This window comes from Erpetoichthys calabaricus, chromosome 4 (genome assembly GCF_900747795.2).
Source record: "Erpetoichthys calabaricus chromosome 4, fErpCal1.3, whole genome shotgun sequence".
NCBI classification, from domain to species: Eukaryota; Metazoa; Chordata; class Cladistia; order Polypteriformes; family Polypteridae; genus Erpetoichthys; species Erpetoichthys calabaricus.
In genome coordinates this window covers 304,995,611-305,011,308 of record NC_041397.2, presented here as the reverse complement: position 1 = coordinate 305,011,308, position 15,698 = coordinate 304,995,611, and the positions used below count along the sequence as shown (strand labels likewise).

The following is a 15,698-nucleotide window of genomic DNA, read 5'->3' as shown; positions in this document are numbered from 1 at the left end:
GACAACGTGCTGCTTTTGCTTACTTTCCTGCATATGATTTAGGAAAACGTTTTGCCTTTTGAGTAGAACCATCATATACTTCTTTACACTAGAATAGCTCATTTTTGCTCCTATCTACTATATAATATAACACTAAGGTCTGTAAGTGTGTCCAGTCCCTCTGAGCAATCTGATTGGTTAGTGTGGAAGAATAATTTTAGGATAACATAGCATTCATCTTTAAGAAAAAGCAAAAAAGAGTTAATAAATGTCAGAAACGAGATAAACGTCAAGTGAACAAAAAAATGTACACTGAAATACAAGAATTGGTTTAGGAAAAATGCTAAGAGAAAATAAAGAATATACCAGAGGAAAGGTTGATGTAATATATACAATGTAATGAAGGATGACTAAAAATGGCTAAACAAGAATAAACAAGAATGGACAGTTGTAATATGCACAGAAATTTCAAGGGTGGTGGCTCATGTCAAAAGGTTTAAGAAGTACCAGAATATAATATAACAGACTTTTATTTTTTTTATAAATCATTTGGGTGTAAACCAATGAACCAGCCAGAGTAAAATGTATGCATTGACTGACACTGTGTGTAAATTTAGTAGTTTATAAAATGAACCTCTATTCTTTGTTTTCTCTGACCATTCTGTAATGGGCTGCTTTTGAAGAATGCTCCCTCCAAGGCATTTTGCTGAGGAGTAATTAAAAGATACAATGATCAGCTTTTCTCCTGCCTGGTTACAGAATTGTCCTGTTAGAGGATGTTTATTTCTTTAATAAGATGTTAAATTTCAACCACATTAGTGTGGTTTGAATTTGGTGTGATTGGTCAGTTTGGGTATGGTGATGAGATCAAAAGAGGAAGTGTGAGACACAGGAAAAGAAGAAAAGGCAAACAAAGCACTCAGAGTGTTGTCTTCAAAGACGGGAATTATAAAACCCGATAGAAGGCGTGAAAGACACCTCAAAAATAATGTCAGAGTCTGACAAGCAGGTTCAAGACAGGGAGCACCAGTGAAAAGAGGTTCAGGCACACCTGGTTACAGAGAAAAGGCACTGACGGTGCACATAGGGCAAGAGATAGCAAACAGTTTTCAAATATTGTATTACCTGTCTTCAACAGGTAGCATGGCTAGTCTCTAAATAAATGACAAACAATGTCAACACCAAAGGCATGATGGGGTGTCTCCCTCCAAACTGAGTAGTGATGTTCAGAGCCACTGTTTCATAACTTTGAGGAGTTCATGCCCAAGAAAGAAAAGAATGTATGTGTGAATCTCCCTATTAATTCTTTGGATTTTTGTTTATCATTGGCTGAGCTTTCAAAGTAGCAACTTTCTTTTAATACAGTATATGACATGCCTTATGGAAACAGTAGTATTTCAGCAGTGGCATTAAGTTTATTGGATTAACAGAAAATGTGCAATATGCATCATAACAAAATTAGACAGGTGCATATATTTGGGCACCCCAACACTGATATTCCATCAATACTTAGTTGAACCTCCTTTTGCAAATATATCAGCCTCTAGACGCTGTCCTCCTATAGCCTTTGATGAGTGTCTGGATTCTGGATGGAGGTATTTTTGACCATTCTTCCATACAAAATCTCTCCAGTTCAGTTCAGTTTGATGGCTCCTGAGCATGGACAGCCTGCTTCAAATCATCCCATAGATTTTCGATGATATTCAAGTCAGGGGACTGTGATGGCCATTCCAGAACATTGTACTTCTCCCTCTGCATGAATGCCTTTGTAGATTTCGAACTGTGTTTTGGGTCATTGTCTTGTTGGAATATCCAACCCCTGCATAACTTCAACTTTGTGACTGATACTTGAACATTATCCTGAAGAATGTGTTGATATTGGGTTGAATTCATCCGACCCTCGACTTTAACAAGGGCCAGGTCCCTGAACTAGCCACACAGCCCCACAGCATGATGGAATTGTTTTGGAGCTCAGTACATATAAATCAGCTTGAGCGGGGAAAGACCTCAGGACCTTACAGTAGGTTATTAAAACTGCCTTGTTCACCAGTAGAACACTCCTATCCATACATATAGTCATTGATGACTCAGGCGCCACCGCGAGTAGCAGCTATTCCAGCAGCTCTGTGTATGACTTTATTTTTCTACCTTTTTCTCTATTTCGCTGTTAACTCCTACCTTTTATGTGAATTTCCCCTTGGGATTAATAAAGTATCTATCTATCTAGAACATTGATGATAAGAGTTGTGCTGTGCTGTGCTGTGTTGTCTCTAGACCTACTTTTGTTAAATATATTATGTATCAACCTTACCTGGCCATGACTATGTGGACATTACTGTTGGTTTTATTCTCTTCTTTCAGGTAAAGGGGAAACCACATTAAAGTGATCAAAAGCATACACAACAAACCTGCCCAAAATGATAATAGAAATCTGTGTGATTACATAAATGTTATTATGGATGTAAAGAGATAGTTCATGGTATAATTTTTTTCCATTTCTTTCAGATATACTGAAGAACCTTCCAGAATGTTCAACAGCAGTCTGTCCGTGTCAGAGTTTGTTTTGCACTGTGAAATTAAGCCTGAACAAATAAATATAACAGCCACTCTGCTCATATTGATCTATCTGGTGTCCCTAATTGGCAACCTGTTGGTTATCCTGATCATCATAATGAACCATCAGCTGCAGTCACCAATGTATATCTATATCTGCACTCTTGCAATGATAGACTTGGCAAATAGTACAATCCTAATTCCAAAAATGGTATCTGCTGTTCTTTTTGACTCATTAGTAGTTGCATATGCTGCCTGTATAGCCCAGATGTATCTAATATTAAATTTGGAGCTGATGGAATCTCTTCTATTGACATCTATGGCAATTGACCGATATATTGCTGTCATTTTTCCATTAAGATACCCTTCAATTGTTACAAGTAAAGCTGTATGTATTGGTGTTACGTTATTGACAATTACTGCTTTCCTAATTGATATATGTTATTTAATGTTTGTCAGTGAGCTTTCTTTCTGCAAGACTAATATACTGCCTTACTGTTTCTGTGATTATCCTACAATGGTTCATATCGCCTGTACAGAAGATCCCAAATACTTGCTTCTTATGTCAACTATAGTTATCACAACTGGAGTTTTTCCGTTAGCACTAATTCTGTTTTCTTATTTTATAATTGCTTTGGCTGCACTAAGGACCTCATCTGTTGAAGGAAAGAGGAAGGTTTTCAGCACCTGCCTTACTCACCTTCTAGTGGTCGGACTGTTTTATATACCGCTTTTGACATCGTACATATTGCCAGGTGCAGGAGTAAAACTTTCCACAGAAGCATATAATGCAATGGTCATTGTTGGAAATATAGTTCCTCCCATGATGAATCCTATAATCTACAGCTTTAGGAACAAGGAGATAAAAAGCAGCATTTATAAGCTTTTCTCTGGGAAGAGAACATCTCCGAAAATAAATAATCAGTAACTGAAACAGTGGTTATTAACGATATCCATTCAAACATTCAAAGTGTTCTTTACTGGCATTCTACATGCTGTATATTATGCCTAATTTTTTTAAAGGTTTAATAATTTATCACAAATTTTCATGGGAAGAATACAACATAAAATACACACTATTTTTTACGGGGTTTATTGTAGTAAACATACTTCATATGGTAACAACTAATTTAACTGGGTTTATTAAAGTCACAGGATTTTTAAAAATGGTTTAACTTCGTTGAAACAAACTGAAAAGCCAAGACTGTACTAAAGGAAGTTTAGAAATTTGGTCTGGCGATGGGTGATTCGTAAATGATTCATTCTATTTGTACCACTTGTTTCAATGAATCATCAGAATCAATTTGCAACCACGAATGAAGCAATTCAGTAGAGCTCAACGTGAATGCTATAGCACAGGCATGCTTATTTGTTTAAAATGTATGGGTGCTTGTACAATTACCAAAACTCTGATTCATGATTTTCGCTTACTTCACTTACGATTCTTTTTAGTTAGAATTAAATCATTATCTGCAAAAGCAAACTCTGTCATTAATCATTTTCTCATTCATCATACAAGTGCAACAAACTTACATTGCAGTGTTTTAATGGATGGTTTTGCATTTATTATTAGAATTGTTTTAAACAGAATATATAAACATAACACTAAACGAATAAGTTTTGTACGCTCCACAAATTACTCACAGTAAACTGAACTTTATAAAAATATCATTATAACTTCTAATGTATTTTACTTTCAGCTTTGTATGCACTTTTTACCAGTAATTGAATGTATCAAGCATATTTTATTCACTAAATGTTTCAAGTTTGAATGGAATCATTACCCAAGAAAGAAGTCACATAATTTTCATTCATTTGATTTGTGTATGAAGTACTAGGGTGTTGTACTGTGTTAGCCAGTATGAATGTAAAGAAAAGTAAAGCAAAATGACATTCACTTGATTCAAGAATTAGTCACATGATTTTACTTTGAGTTAAATCATTTAATTTCTACCCAATAATAATAATAATTCTTTACCCAAGAACAAGTCTCACAATTCTTGCTCACTTATGATTCTGAATCCTTGCATCTATTTTCAGAATATTGTCATGATTTGTGCATTTAAAAAGGATATTATTTCGATTTGAATTACCAGCAACTGTAAAACATAATTTAATAACTATAAATTATATATTATAATTAAATAATTAATAACTTGTGATTCATTTAAGCAGAACCCCCCATAAAGATTTTGCTTTTAAATATTGATGAATCAATAATAGTTTGAAAGAATCAAATCAGTAAAGTGAATTGAAATGCCCATCACTAATGGTAGCAAGTAATTTAACTGTTTTTTTCCAAGTTAAATAAATTATTTGATTAAAATTAATATAATTGAGTGAACATGAAATGTTTTAACTGATGAAAAATTTGAATTTGGCCTAATCCAATTATCACTTAACTGTTTTCAGTATTCAATATCAACATATGTAGGTTAATTGCATAAATCTGAAAATGATGCATTACAGTCCTCAGACTGTTCATTCTAAGGCATTGAAAAGAATTCAGTGGTTCATAAACATGAACTACATTGTTGGTGGAGAAGGAAAGGTTGCTTTTGTGGTGTAGGATGTGTGACATTTCTGCCAGTTTATCGTAAAGTTTGCACCATAAATCAATTTCCATAGCCACAAAATAATGCAGCATATGGGGAAAAATAAGCTTGATACCTGTCTTTAAATTTTCTTCGAGTTGTGCAAATGTGTGGGCGTCACCAGAAGCAATTTGCACCATTGAGTCAAAGGGGGTGTTACCTTATGAAAATATACTTACTTTTGGCAAATTTAGAATTTTCTGCCAGGAAAAATCACCTGGAAAATGTAGAAGAAGTTCAGAAAAGTTTTATCATAATATATACTGTATTTATCATAATATACCCATGCAAACTTATTTTAAGCATTTATTATTTAAGCATACAGATGAATAAAGCAAGCAGATATGATCATTTGGAGTTAAATTAATGCAAGGTACCTTTATATAAAACACATTTGATGTTGAATTTTTAAGTGAATAAGGTTGTATTCTTCATTATGTTAATCGCAGTATTTTCATTTAGCTTCATTATGAGTTTATAACAATAGTTATTCATTAAATACCCTTACACATTCAAAATATTAATTGATATTAGCAGCTAAAACATTGATTAAATGTACATTGTAGAGTGTGGCTGGGGCTCTTGCCCGGCTAGGACGCCTCCACACTGTGAGGACCAGGGGAGCAAGCGTGGGCAGAGCGTTAACCTCCCATGGGACACTAGATGGCAACGTCTCTGGGTTGCAGCGGTACCTCGGACTCCCACTGGGCTTCATGGGAGTTGGAGTTTGGTGCAGCCCTGTTGGGATCCACAGGCGCTGCCAGGGGGTGCTGCAGCAGGAGCTGCTGAGCCCTTATGGGCAGTTCTTCTGCCACACCCAGAAGTGCTGCCGGAAACGAGTCTTATGCCTTATAAAAGGAGCCAGCCACCACTACTCTGAGAGCCAGACACGGGAGGAGGAAGACGAAGCTTGACCAGAGGAGTGGAAGAGAAAGGAGCGAAAGAGAAGCAAGAGAATTGTTTGTGTGCTGTGCTTGTGCTGAGATTGTGGTGTACTTGTGGAAAACGGGGAAAACCGTGTGTGCTTTGAACTTGTGTCCCACGCTCGTCTCTGTCGGGTGGTCCACAACTTGCAAATGCCTGTATCTGTTTATGAACAGTTTAAAGCATTTAACCAGTTATTTTTACTGTAAAAATATAGTTATTTTAATTGTACAGCAATTTTTATGGTGTATGATGCAAACTGAAAGTCTTTGTCACTTCCTGATGAAAGTTTGAAGTTGTTTGTAGTCATGTGACAAAGGAGGAATGATAACTTGGGAATTTCTTGTTTGTTAAAAGTAAATACATGACATTCAACCAACATGATCTGTTTTATTTTGAAAAATAAAAAATCATATTATTACATAAATGAAAGTAGTTAAAAAGAATCACAAGTAGAAATAATTCTTTAAAATAACTATTACCCATGTTCACATTCTTCAGTATTGATATAATCAAATAATTTCACTTTTAAGACAACATTTTGCTTCATGTAGTAGTACTGAAGACATGGTGTAAAGAAAGTCTGGTACCCTTTTAGCAGTTTCCTTCAAGAGTAATTCAACAATTCAAATCATTGCTTTTTATTACTCTTTAAATCAATTGGCTTACTCTCTGGCTCAGATTACAAAGATGCAAAATATCAGTAAAATGCGAAATGTACAGTGTGTCAGCCATTTCATGGGAAAATTTAAATACAAACCTTAGTTACTACTAGGATTTCATATCTTCTTGACTTACAGTGCCCTAATATGCGAGATATAATCTAAGGAAAATTAACTCAAAAATGATTCTTGGGGTATGTTATCATTATCACAATTTAAATTCACTTTACTCATGTTTTAAGCATTTTTAAGGCTTTACATATCCTGTTCTAGTGAAACTAAATTTTATTTCTTGGGTGTGTCATTTACAACTATGATTTAGGTGTAAACAAATTAAATTTCATTGCTTTAAATACCAGCACAGGTCACGTCAGGTCAGGTTAGGGAGCATGCGTTGGTACAGCGCATTGCCACTCCTACCACACGACAAAACAGCTCAGAATCCCGGTTGGCAACCCCCCAGGCAGACTGCTGCAGCCAGGTGTTATGTAGGTGGCCCCCTTGTCCTGGTCAAGCCACTTGGGACCTGAGGATCAATTAGGATCCTGCGAGCCGGATCACCCTCTGGGAATTGCGCCACATGGCCATAGTGCCAACTGACATACCCCCACAATGCAGGTAATGTGCCTTGTTTGGGATTCCGTGAGCAACTGCTCATTCGACACAAAGTCCAACCAGGATACCCAAGAGACATAACGCCGAAGGAGTCCAGTCTTTGTTTCAGGTCACTGGATATCGTCAATGTCTCGCAACCATATAGAAAAACACGGAGCACCAGGAAAGTTGGAACTTTGTCATTTTGTGGAGATATTGGGAATGCCACACACCACTTTCAGGCGACCCTATGACCCCTCATGCTCTCCCAATCTGTCTACTAATTTCATAGGAAGAGTCAACAGAGGCATGAATGTCACTGCCAAGATAAGTAAACCCCTTGGCGAGGTCGACACTCTCTCCACAGACAGACACACTGCTGATGGCTGTGCCCCAGAGGTCATTAAAGGCACCAATCACACAAATCATTTCTAAAGTATATTGCCATTATTTAATTGCGTTATGTTAAAATGTAATCAAAATTAACATGTTTTTAAATTTGAAAAATAAACCTTGGAGAAAATAGAGTCTGTAGGCTCAATGTATTCGTTTCTAATGCAACTGCCATCATTTTGTCAGATGTCATAGTAACTCAGTTGATTTATGTGCAAACAAAGCAGTCAAATTTCATAGCCACATGATCACAATTTGCATTACAGTGTCACACAGTAATGGTACCAAGGGGACATGTTCCCCAAATCAGGTGATTTTTTTTTAACATTTCTCAATTGGAAAAAGAGGGTTTGGACAGAATGTGATTATTCTGGAATATTTTCCAGATTGTCTGTGACGTGTTGTTATTTTTCTAGGAAAAAAGACTGATTTGCGTAAACTGACTTAATTTGCATAAGAGACCACCTTTGTTTGTAAACATATTGCAAAGAGCTTTGGGAATCTGTAGTGATTTCTACAGTGGCAATCAAAGATCAAGACTTTGTACATAAAAAATATCTTTTTAACCGACAAATACTGCTTGTAACTACTGTATATGAAAGTGGCTTTAGGCTTGTGTGTCTTCAACAATCTGGCAAACCAATTACACACTGCACATAACATAAGCAGCATATAGTCAGCCAGTTATGTTCTAAACTGCTTTGTCCTGAACAGGGTCACAGAGGGTGCCGCGGCCTGTCCAAGCTACCATAGGGTGCAAGACAGGAACAAACCTTGGGCAGGGTGCCAATACTTCAACACCCCAACCACACACCAGAGCCAATTTAATATCGCTAAGCCACCTAACCTGCATGTCTTTGGACTGTGGGCCGAAACCCACGCAGACACAAGGAGAACATGCAAACTCCACACAGAGAGGACCCGGGACATGAACCCTCATCTCCTTACTGCAAGGCAGAAGCTCTACCACTGCGCCAGACTATGCAACATATTATAGTGATGGGCATTTTGATTCGCTTTACTAACTTGATTCTTTCAAACTACCCATTTAAATGAGTCGATTCTATTGACTCGTTTGATTTGTTTGATTCATTCCGAGTCTAGCTTATATGAGAAATCTGGTGGGGATGGGGCCTCTGCTCTGATTGCATCACAAATCTACTCTCTATATATAAAATCCTAAGCCTAAAAGTGCAACGATATTATGTGACGTTTTCATGTCATGTTTTTTGTCACACTTTAAATTGGGCTTATTTTAAAATCTACATATATATGTTTGGTATCATTCTTTTCAGAATTTATCGAGCTTTAATATGTTTTTGTTAGATTTTCAGATTCTTATTCCATTTTTAAATTTTAAGAAAAATATCAAGTTGTGGTTTTTAATATCAAGAAAGTTGTGGGTTTTATTTTTGATAGAGTAAACGTTTTTTCACAGGAACAAACTATTAAAAAAAATTAAATTATTCATAACATCAATGTTTGTATTTAGGTGATTTAGTTAGCTGAAGGTCGAGTTACGATGACCCATTGCATACCACTTTAGATTTCATGTGATTTTTCCTGTTATTTAAATCAGTTTTAAGTCAGTTTTTTTTAAAAAGTTTTTTATCTATAAGAATGTCAGTTAAAACGAATGGATCATTTATTTAGTCTCTTATAAATACTCATCGAGCATAGTGGACCTCAGTTTAATGGGAATACTCCAATCGGTAAGAGAGTAAATATTTTATTCTCGTATCATGATTTTTACTCCATTACATTTTACAAATTCATAGATTTTCGTGATTTTTGACTCCAATAAATAATCTTTTTTTTTTTTTTTACATTTACAGATTTTGCTAATATTCTGGCTGCAACTGGGGGTTGGGCACCTTGGCCCCACTAGTATATATATAATACATACTTTTTTTGATATTATGTGTGTATGCATGTGGTGTATGTAAAATAATATCAAAATATATTTATTTATTAATTTATTACATTTATTTATTAGTTATACAGTAATCCCTCCTCCATCACGGGGGTTGCGTTCCAGAGCCACCCGCGAAATAAGAAAATCCGCGAAGTAGAAACCATATGTTTATATGGTTATTTTTATATTGTCATGCTTGGGTCACAGCTTTGCGCAGAAACACAGGAGGTTGTAGAGAGACAGGAACGTTATTCAAACACTGCAAACAAACATTTGTCTCTTTTTCAAAAGTTTAAACTGTGCTCCATGACAAGACAGAGATGACAGCTCAGTCTCACAATTAAAAGAATGCAAACATATCTTCCTCTTCAAAGGAGCAAACAAATCAATAGGGCTATTTGGCTTTTAAGTATGCGAAGCACCGCGGCACAAAGCTGTTGAAGGTGGCAGCTCACACCCCCTCCGTCAGGAGCAGAGAGAGAGAGAGAGAGACAGATAAAAAAAATCAATATGTGCCCTTTGAGCTTTTAAGTATGCGAAGCACCGTGCAGCATGTCACTTCACGAAGCAGCTGCACAGAAGGTAGCCAACGTGAAGATAATCTTTCAGCATTTTTAGACGAGCGTCCGTATCGTCTAGGTGTGCGAACAGCCCCCCTGCTCACACCCCCTACGTCAGGATCAGAGAAAGTCAGCGCAAGAGAGACAGAGAAAAGTAAGTTGGGTAGCTTCTCAGCCATCTGCCAATAGCGTCCCTTGTATGAAATCAACTGGGCAAACCAACTGAGGAAGCATGTACCAGAAATTAAAAGACCCACTGTCCGCAGAAATCCGCGAACCAGCAAAAAATCCGCGATATATATGTTTAAATATGCTTACATATAAAATCCGCGATAGAGTGAAGCCGCGAAAGGCGAAGCGCGATATAGCGAGGGATCACTGTACATAAATATATAAAGACATATATTTAACATAATTTACATGCCATTGTCTTGTTCCTGTAAACAAAGCATAATAATGTATTTAAGTTGTGTAATTAATAAAATAACAGTGGACCTGAAGGGGCCTGAAGCTGTGGAATGATCTGCCTGCTAATATAAAAGATACCCCATCAATCTCCACTATTAACTCCAGGCTCACTAATTTAGCCTGGCATACCCTGACTAGAGCTGCTGATTAGCGGTGCATACTGCATTTCTGTTTGTTAGTCATTTGAAATCATCTGAAATATAAGTAACATAAAATTTATAAATTCTGATTAATTGTTACTAATCATCCTCTATTCTGTTTTTCTTCTGGGTATCTGGATGTGGCAATTGGTACCACCTCTCTACTGTTGAGCTGCTCTCCTGTGTATGGAAAAGTCACCCCGATAAGTTATGGCTGTCCGTCGATGAGATGATGACGCTGTCCATCCATTTGTCCATCTCCATCACTCCTCCTCCTATGTGTATGCTGATGGGAGAGCAGATGAGATAAAGGATCATTGGATGGAAATATTCTGTCATCAGCTTGGACAGCCCAGCACAGATTCCACTATAGAATCTCCAGAAAAGGGTGGGCGGCTAGTTGGCCAAGATCTCCAGGACACTGACTCTGTCTCACTTTATCTTTGACTTTCTCTTTTACGATTTTCATCTCCTCTGTTGTCAACTTGCCATAGTTTATCAATTAATTATTGGACAGATCTTGTTAGTTTCCGTTTATGTTAATCAATTTCAATTTAGTTTTCTGTGTGTTTGAACATATCTGTATCTTTGTGTGTTCTAATTCTATATTTAGTAATTTCTATAATTTATAACTGTATTTTACTAGAAAATTTGTTAAGAGCAATATACAAAACTAAGTTGTATTTTATTGTTATCATTCCATACTTCCTAGGAATGTGTGTTTTTTTTTTAATTCTAATACATTTTTTTTGCTGTTAATTTATTTTTACAATTTTTTGATGACACTGATATGTCACCATTTGTTGCCTTTAGGTTTCTATGGACTCTGTCATTTTGTGTTACTTCTCACTGTGATCCTGCATCATTGCTAGGTACAGGACGTGTGACCCATGACATCACAGATATCAGTTTTGTGAGATCTCTGAATTTGGCACATGTTATGTTTCTAATGTTATGATTGGCCTCCTTTTCAATTTTTTCTCTGGTTTATTTTTTAGAATTTCTTTTATTGTTGTAAGGATTTTGACATGTGCCAAATAGGATTCTGCTGTTTAAAAATGTATTCATAGGCGTTTCCTTATTTTAATGCCTTTTTTCAATGCTATCTTTTCTTTGCATAGGGCATCTCCATTCTTTGGAACTTGCAACTTCTGTTATAATGGTTAGGGGTAGGAAGTACACAGCGAGAGTCGTCAGTTGTATGATGGTGTAAAAGGTCATTGCCATGCACTCTGAGACTAGATAAAGATTCTTTACGTGTGATGTGTGCTTTGCTGTGTACTCGTTTTGACTTTAAATAATACACAATTCTTGCTTTAAATTTTCTGATTTACATTTGATGTTGGCAAAAGATAGAACTGAATTTTTGGTTTTGAACTTTCCCTTAATTCCGAGTTAGGCTATATTTCCCAATCCCTATTTTAAAATTGTCTTTTTTTACTTGAAGGCATACCAATTAAAGTTAGACAAAACAAAACAAAACAAATTTATAAAGACGGAATTTATTTATGGTTCTGATCTTAGCTTTGTTAATATGTGTTTTTTTTTGTGCACTGATCTTTACTTCATCTGACTATTTTCTTGTCCACTCCTAAACACATAGTTTGTTTCTCTGCCACTTGCGTTCCATCCAGGAACCAACATAATTGCAATATGCATTTCTTCCATTTTGATATACGTTTGTAATTCTTCAGGGTAAATTAATGCTGTCTGACCACAATACTGTTTTTTTTCTACTCCTTTGTGAGTTGACCTACTTTTCTAATTAAATGTGCCTTCTGTTAAAGTCAAGAGTGGTTACTTGGTAATATAAAAATCTCAGAGGTATAACCTAAAAATATCCAATGTGTCAGTAGTCCCTTCAAGGAGGTGAACAGATTTAAATAGTGCATCTTTAGGTACACTTAAAAATCTTTACTTTGCTGCACTGCATGCAGTTCTAGCATGGAGCCCATCATGTACATTTCTTTTTTTTAAACAAACTTTGTCATCATCCCTTTACAACATAGAGAGTCAACTGTTCATAGTGAGAAAGCTCGTCTGATTTTGCCATAAATGATGACAACAATCTCAACTGAAAGAACATCTCAGGTTAGTAGACTATGTTTCAGGATATCGTTCCCTCGCTTTTTCTTCTCTGTTCATGTTTAAAGGTTTCAAAGGGTGTTGTGTAGATTCCCTGTGAGATGCAGTCCATTGATAAAATTATTATTTTTCAACTGACACGAGCTTTACTTACATCTGAATTTTGTTTTAGTTCGATAAAGCGTTTATGGATGCAACTGTCACTACCATCCTGCAGCTTCCAGGCATGGCATTTGGCTGCCAGCTTGATGCAACTTGCATACTTTACCTGTGTGGCTTTTTCACTGGTACTGTGGTTTCCATTCCACATCCCTCAGCCATAAATGTTAATGTAGATAGAAAAGAAAAATTTGATCTGTGAGAACAACAGTGCACAATGATAGACAAGGATTCTGTTAAAGTGTGTTTCCTAAATTTATTTACGTGCATTCAGAACAGGTTCTGGCTTCTTATGACCAAGAAATGGAAAAAGATGATTCATGTTACAGATTAATAGACATCTAGATGGATGGTTTATGATTTTATTTTATACAATGTACAATTGGGAGATATTCCAACATTAAAGGAGGTGAAATGAGTTCCTTGCACTCACATAGTAAGTCACTGTTCAGAACCTAACCATCAGAGATTCAACGATTTGACTGAGAACATCAAAGGAGTCTATGGTTGGAATTGACCCAACAACCTTATTCTTTACTGTCCAGTACCTCAGCCCTGCAATCATCATCAACCGAAACACACACATGCTTAGGGCACAACAGAGTTTTTTTCTCCCTAACAGTCATGCCATTATCTCTTTCACTCTCACACTCATTGTTCTTATTTGTCTTCTTAAATTTTAATCTGTACTGTTAAAAAAGATGTTTTCATTGGCGTAGTGAGTGAGTAAAGTTTAAAAGTTTGTTATGAAGGTATCATCAGATATGACATTTGTTTCAAACTCATGTAAGAGTAAGGGTTTCGTTTCTATTGAGTGTAACACAGCCTGCTGGGTCTGACCAGCACTTAATTCATCAGCTGATTTGAGTAACAAAAAGTCTTCATTTTATTATTTCTTTTACTGAATTTTCACATAAAAGGGATACAGTCGTATGAAAAAGTTTGGGAACCCCTCTTAATTCTTTGAATTTGTGTTTATCATTGGCTGAGCTTTCAAAGTAGCAACTTCCTTTTAATATCTGACATGCCTTATGGAAACAGTAGTATTTCAGCAGTGACATTAAGTTTATTGGATTAACAGAAAATATGCAATATGCATCATAACAAAATTAGACAGGTGTATAAATTTGGGCACCCCAACAGAGATATGACATCAATACTTAGTTGAACCTCCTTTTGTAAATATAACAGCCTCTGGAAAGCTGTCCTCCTATAGCCTTTGATGAGTGTCTAGAATCTGGATGGAGGTATTTTTGACCATTCTTCATACAAAATCTCTCCAGTTCAGTTAAATTTGATGGCTGCCGAGCATGGACAGCCTGCTTCAAATCATTCCATAAATTTTCGATGATATTCAAGTCAAGGGACTGTGACGGCCATTCCAGAACATTATTCTCCCTCTGCATGAATGCCTTTGTAGATTTCAAACTGTGTTTTGGGTCATTGTCTTGTTGGAATATCCAACCCCTGTGTAACTTCAACTTTGTGACTGATACTTGAACACTATCCTGAAGAATTGGTTGATATTGGGTTGAATTCATCCGACCCTCGACTTTAACAAGGGTCCCAGTCCCTGAACTAGTCACACAGCCCCACAGCATGATGGAACCTCTACCAAATTTGACAGTAGATAGCAGGTGTTTTTCTTGGAATGCGATGTTCTTCTTCCACCGTGCAAAGACTTTTGTTATGACCAAATAACTCAATTTTTTGTCTCATCAGTCCAAAGCACTTTGTTCCAAAATGAATCTGGCTTGTCTAAATGAGCATTTGCATACAACAAGCGACTCTCTTTGTGGCGTGAGTGCAGAAAGGGCTTCTTTCTCATCACCCTGCCATACAGATGTTCTTTGTGCAAATTGCACTGAACTGTAGAACGATGTACAGATACACCATCTGCAGCAAGATGTTCTTGCAGGTCTTTGGAGGTGATCTGTGGGTAGTCTGTAACCATTCTCACAATCCTGCTCATATGCCACTCCTGTGTTTTTCTGGGCCTGCCAGACCTGCTGGGTTTAACAGCAACTGTGCCTGTGGCCTTCCATTTCCTGATTACATTCCTTACAGTTGAAACTGACAGTTTAAACCTCTTAACCCTTTAACCGCCAACTCCCTAAATATTCCCCACGCCAGGCGAAATCTGAACAATTTTCGTTTTTTTTACTTTTTTACATTTTTTTTACATTTTTTACATTTATTCAAGCAGTATTGACCACTAAATGTTGTGCAAGTTCTAGAAATGGGCAAACACATAATAAAGCACAAAATGTACCTTTTCTCAGGCTTCTGGATTTATTGTCAACTACAAAAACGGAACAGTCAAAAGTAATTCAAAAGTCAAAAGTAGTTCAGTCAATCATAGTTTCATTCCCAGTATTTGAGTTTGCTGTGCCACAGGCCAAAGCAGGGAACTGCACAAAGTCCTGGATTGCTGGGACACTTTGAGCAGAAGGTCTTGACGTCTCTACGCTGACCCTTCTTTGAACAGACATGACAGCGTTTTTCTGAAAGTCCAAAGTCCTTACATTCATCTGGCAACACTGCTGAAATACTACTCATAGGATCCTCTTTGCCAGTGTATACACGAAATCTATAAATGTAACCTGAATTCTCAGCTAAGCAAAACATCTTGATACCAAACCGTGCCCTTTTCAATGGTAGATACTGTCGAA

General features: G+C 36.6%; 1 protein-coding gene across 1 annotated transcript in view; it reads left to right on the top strand.

Annotated features, from left to right (window-relative positions):
• Positions 1-12,766: 12,766 nt before the first annotated feature.
• The window catches only part of LOC114641203 (olfactory receptor 1M1-like), a 63,167-nt gene continuing 60,235 nt past the window's right edge, over positions 12,767-15,698 (top strand). The window contains exon 1 of the mRNA XM_028790293.2: positions 12,767-12,873. The gene's annotated coding sequence lies outside the window, so the exon portion shown is untranslated. The remainder of the gene's footprint in view (positions 12,874-15,698) is intronic.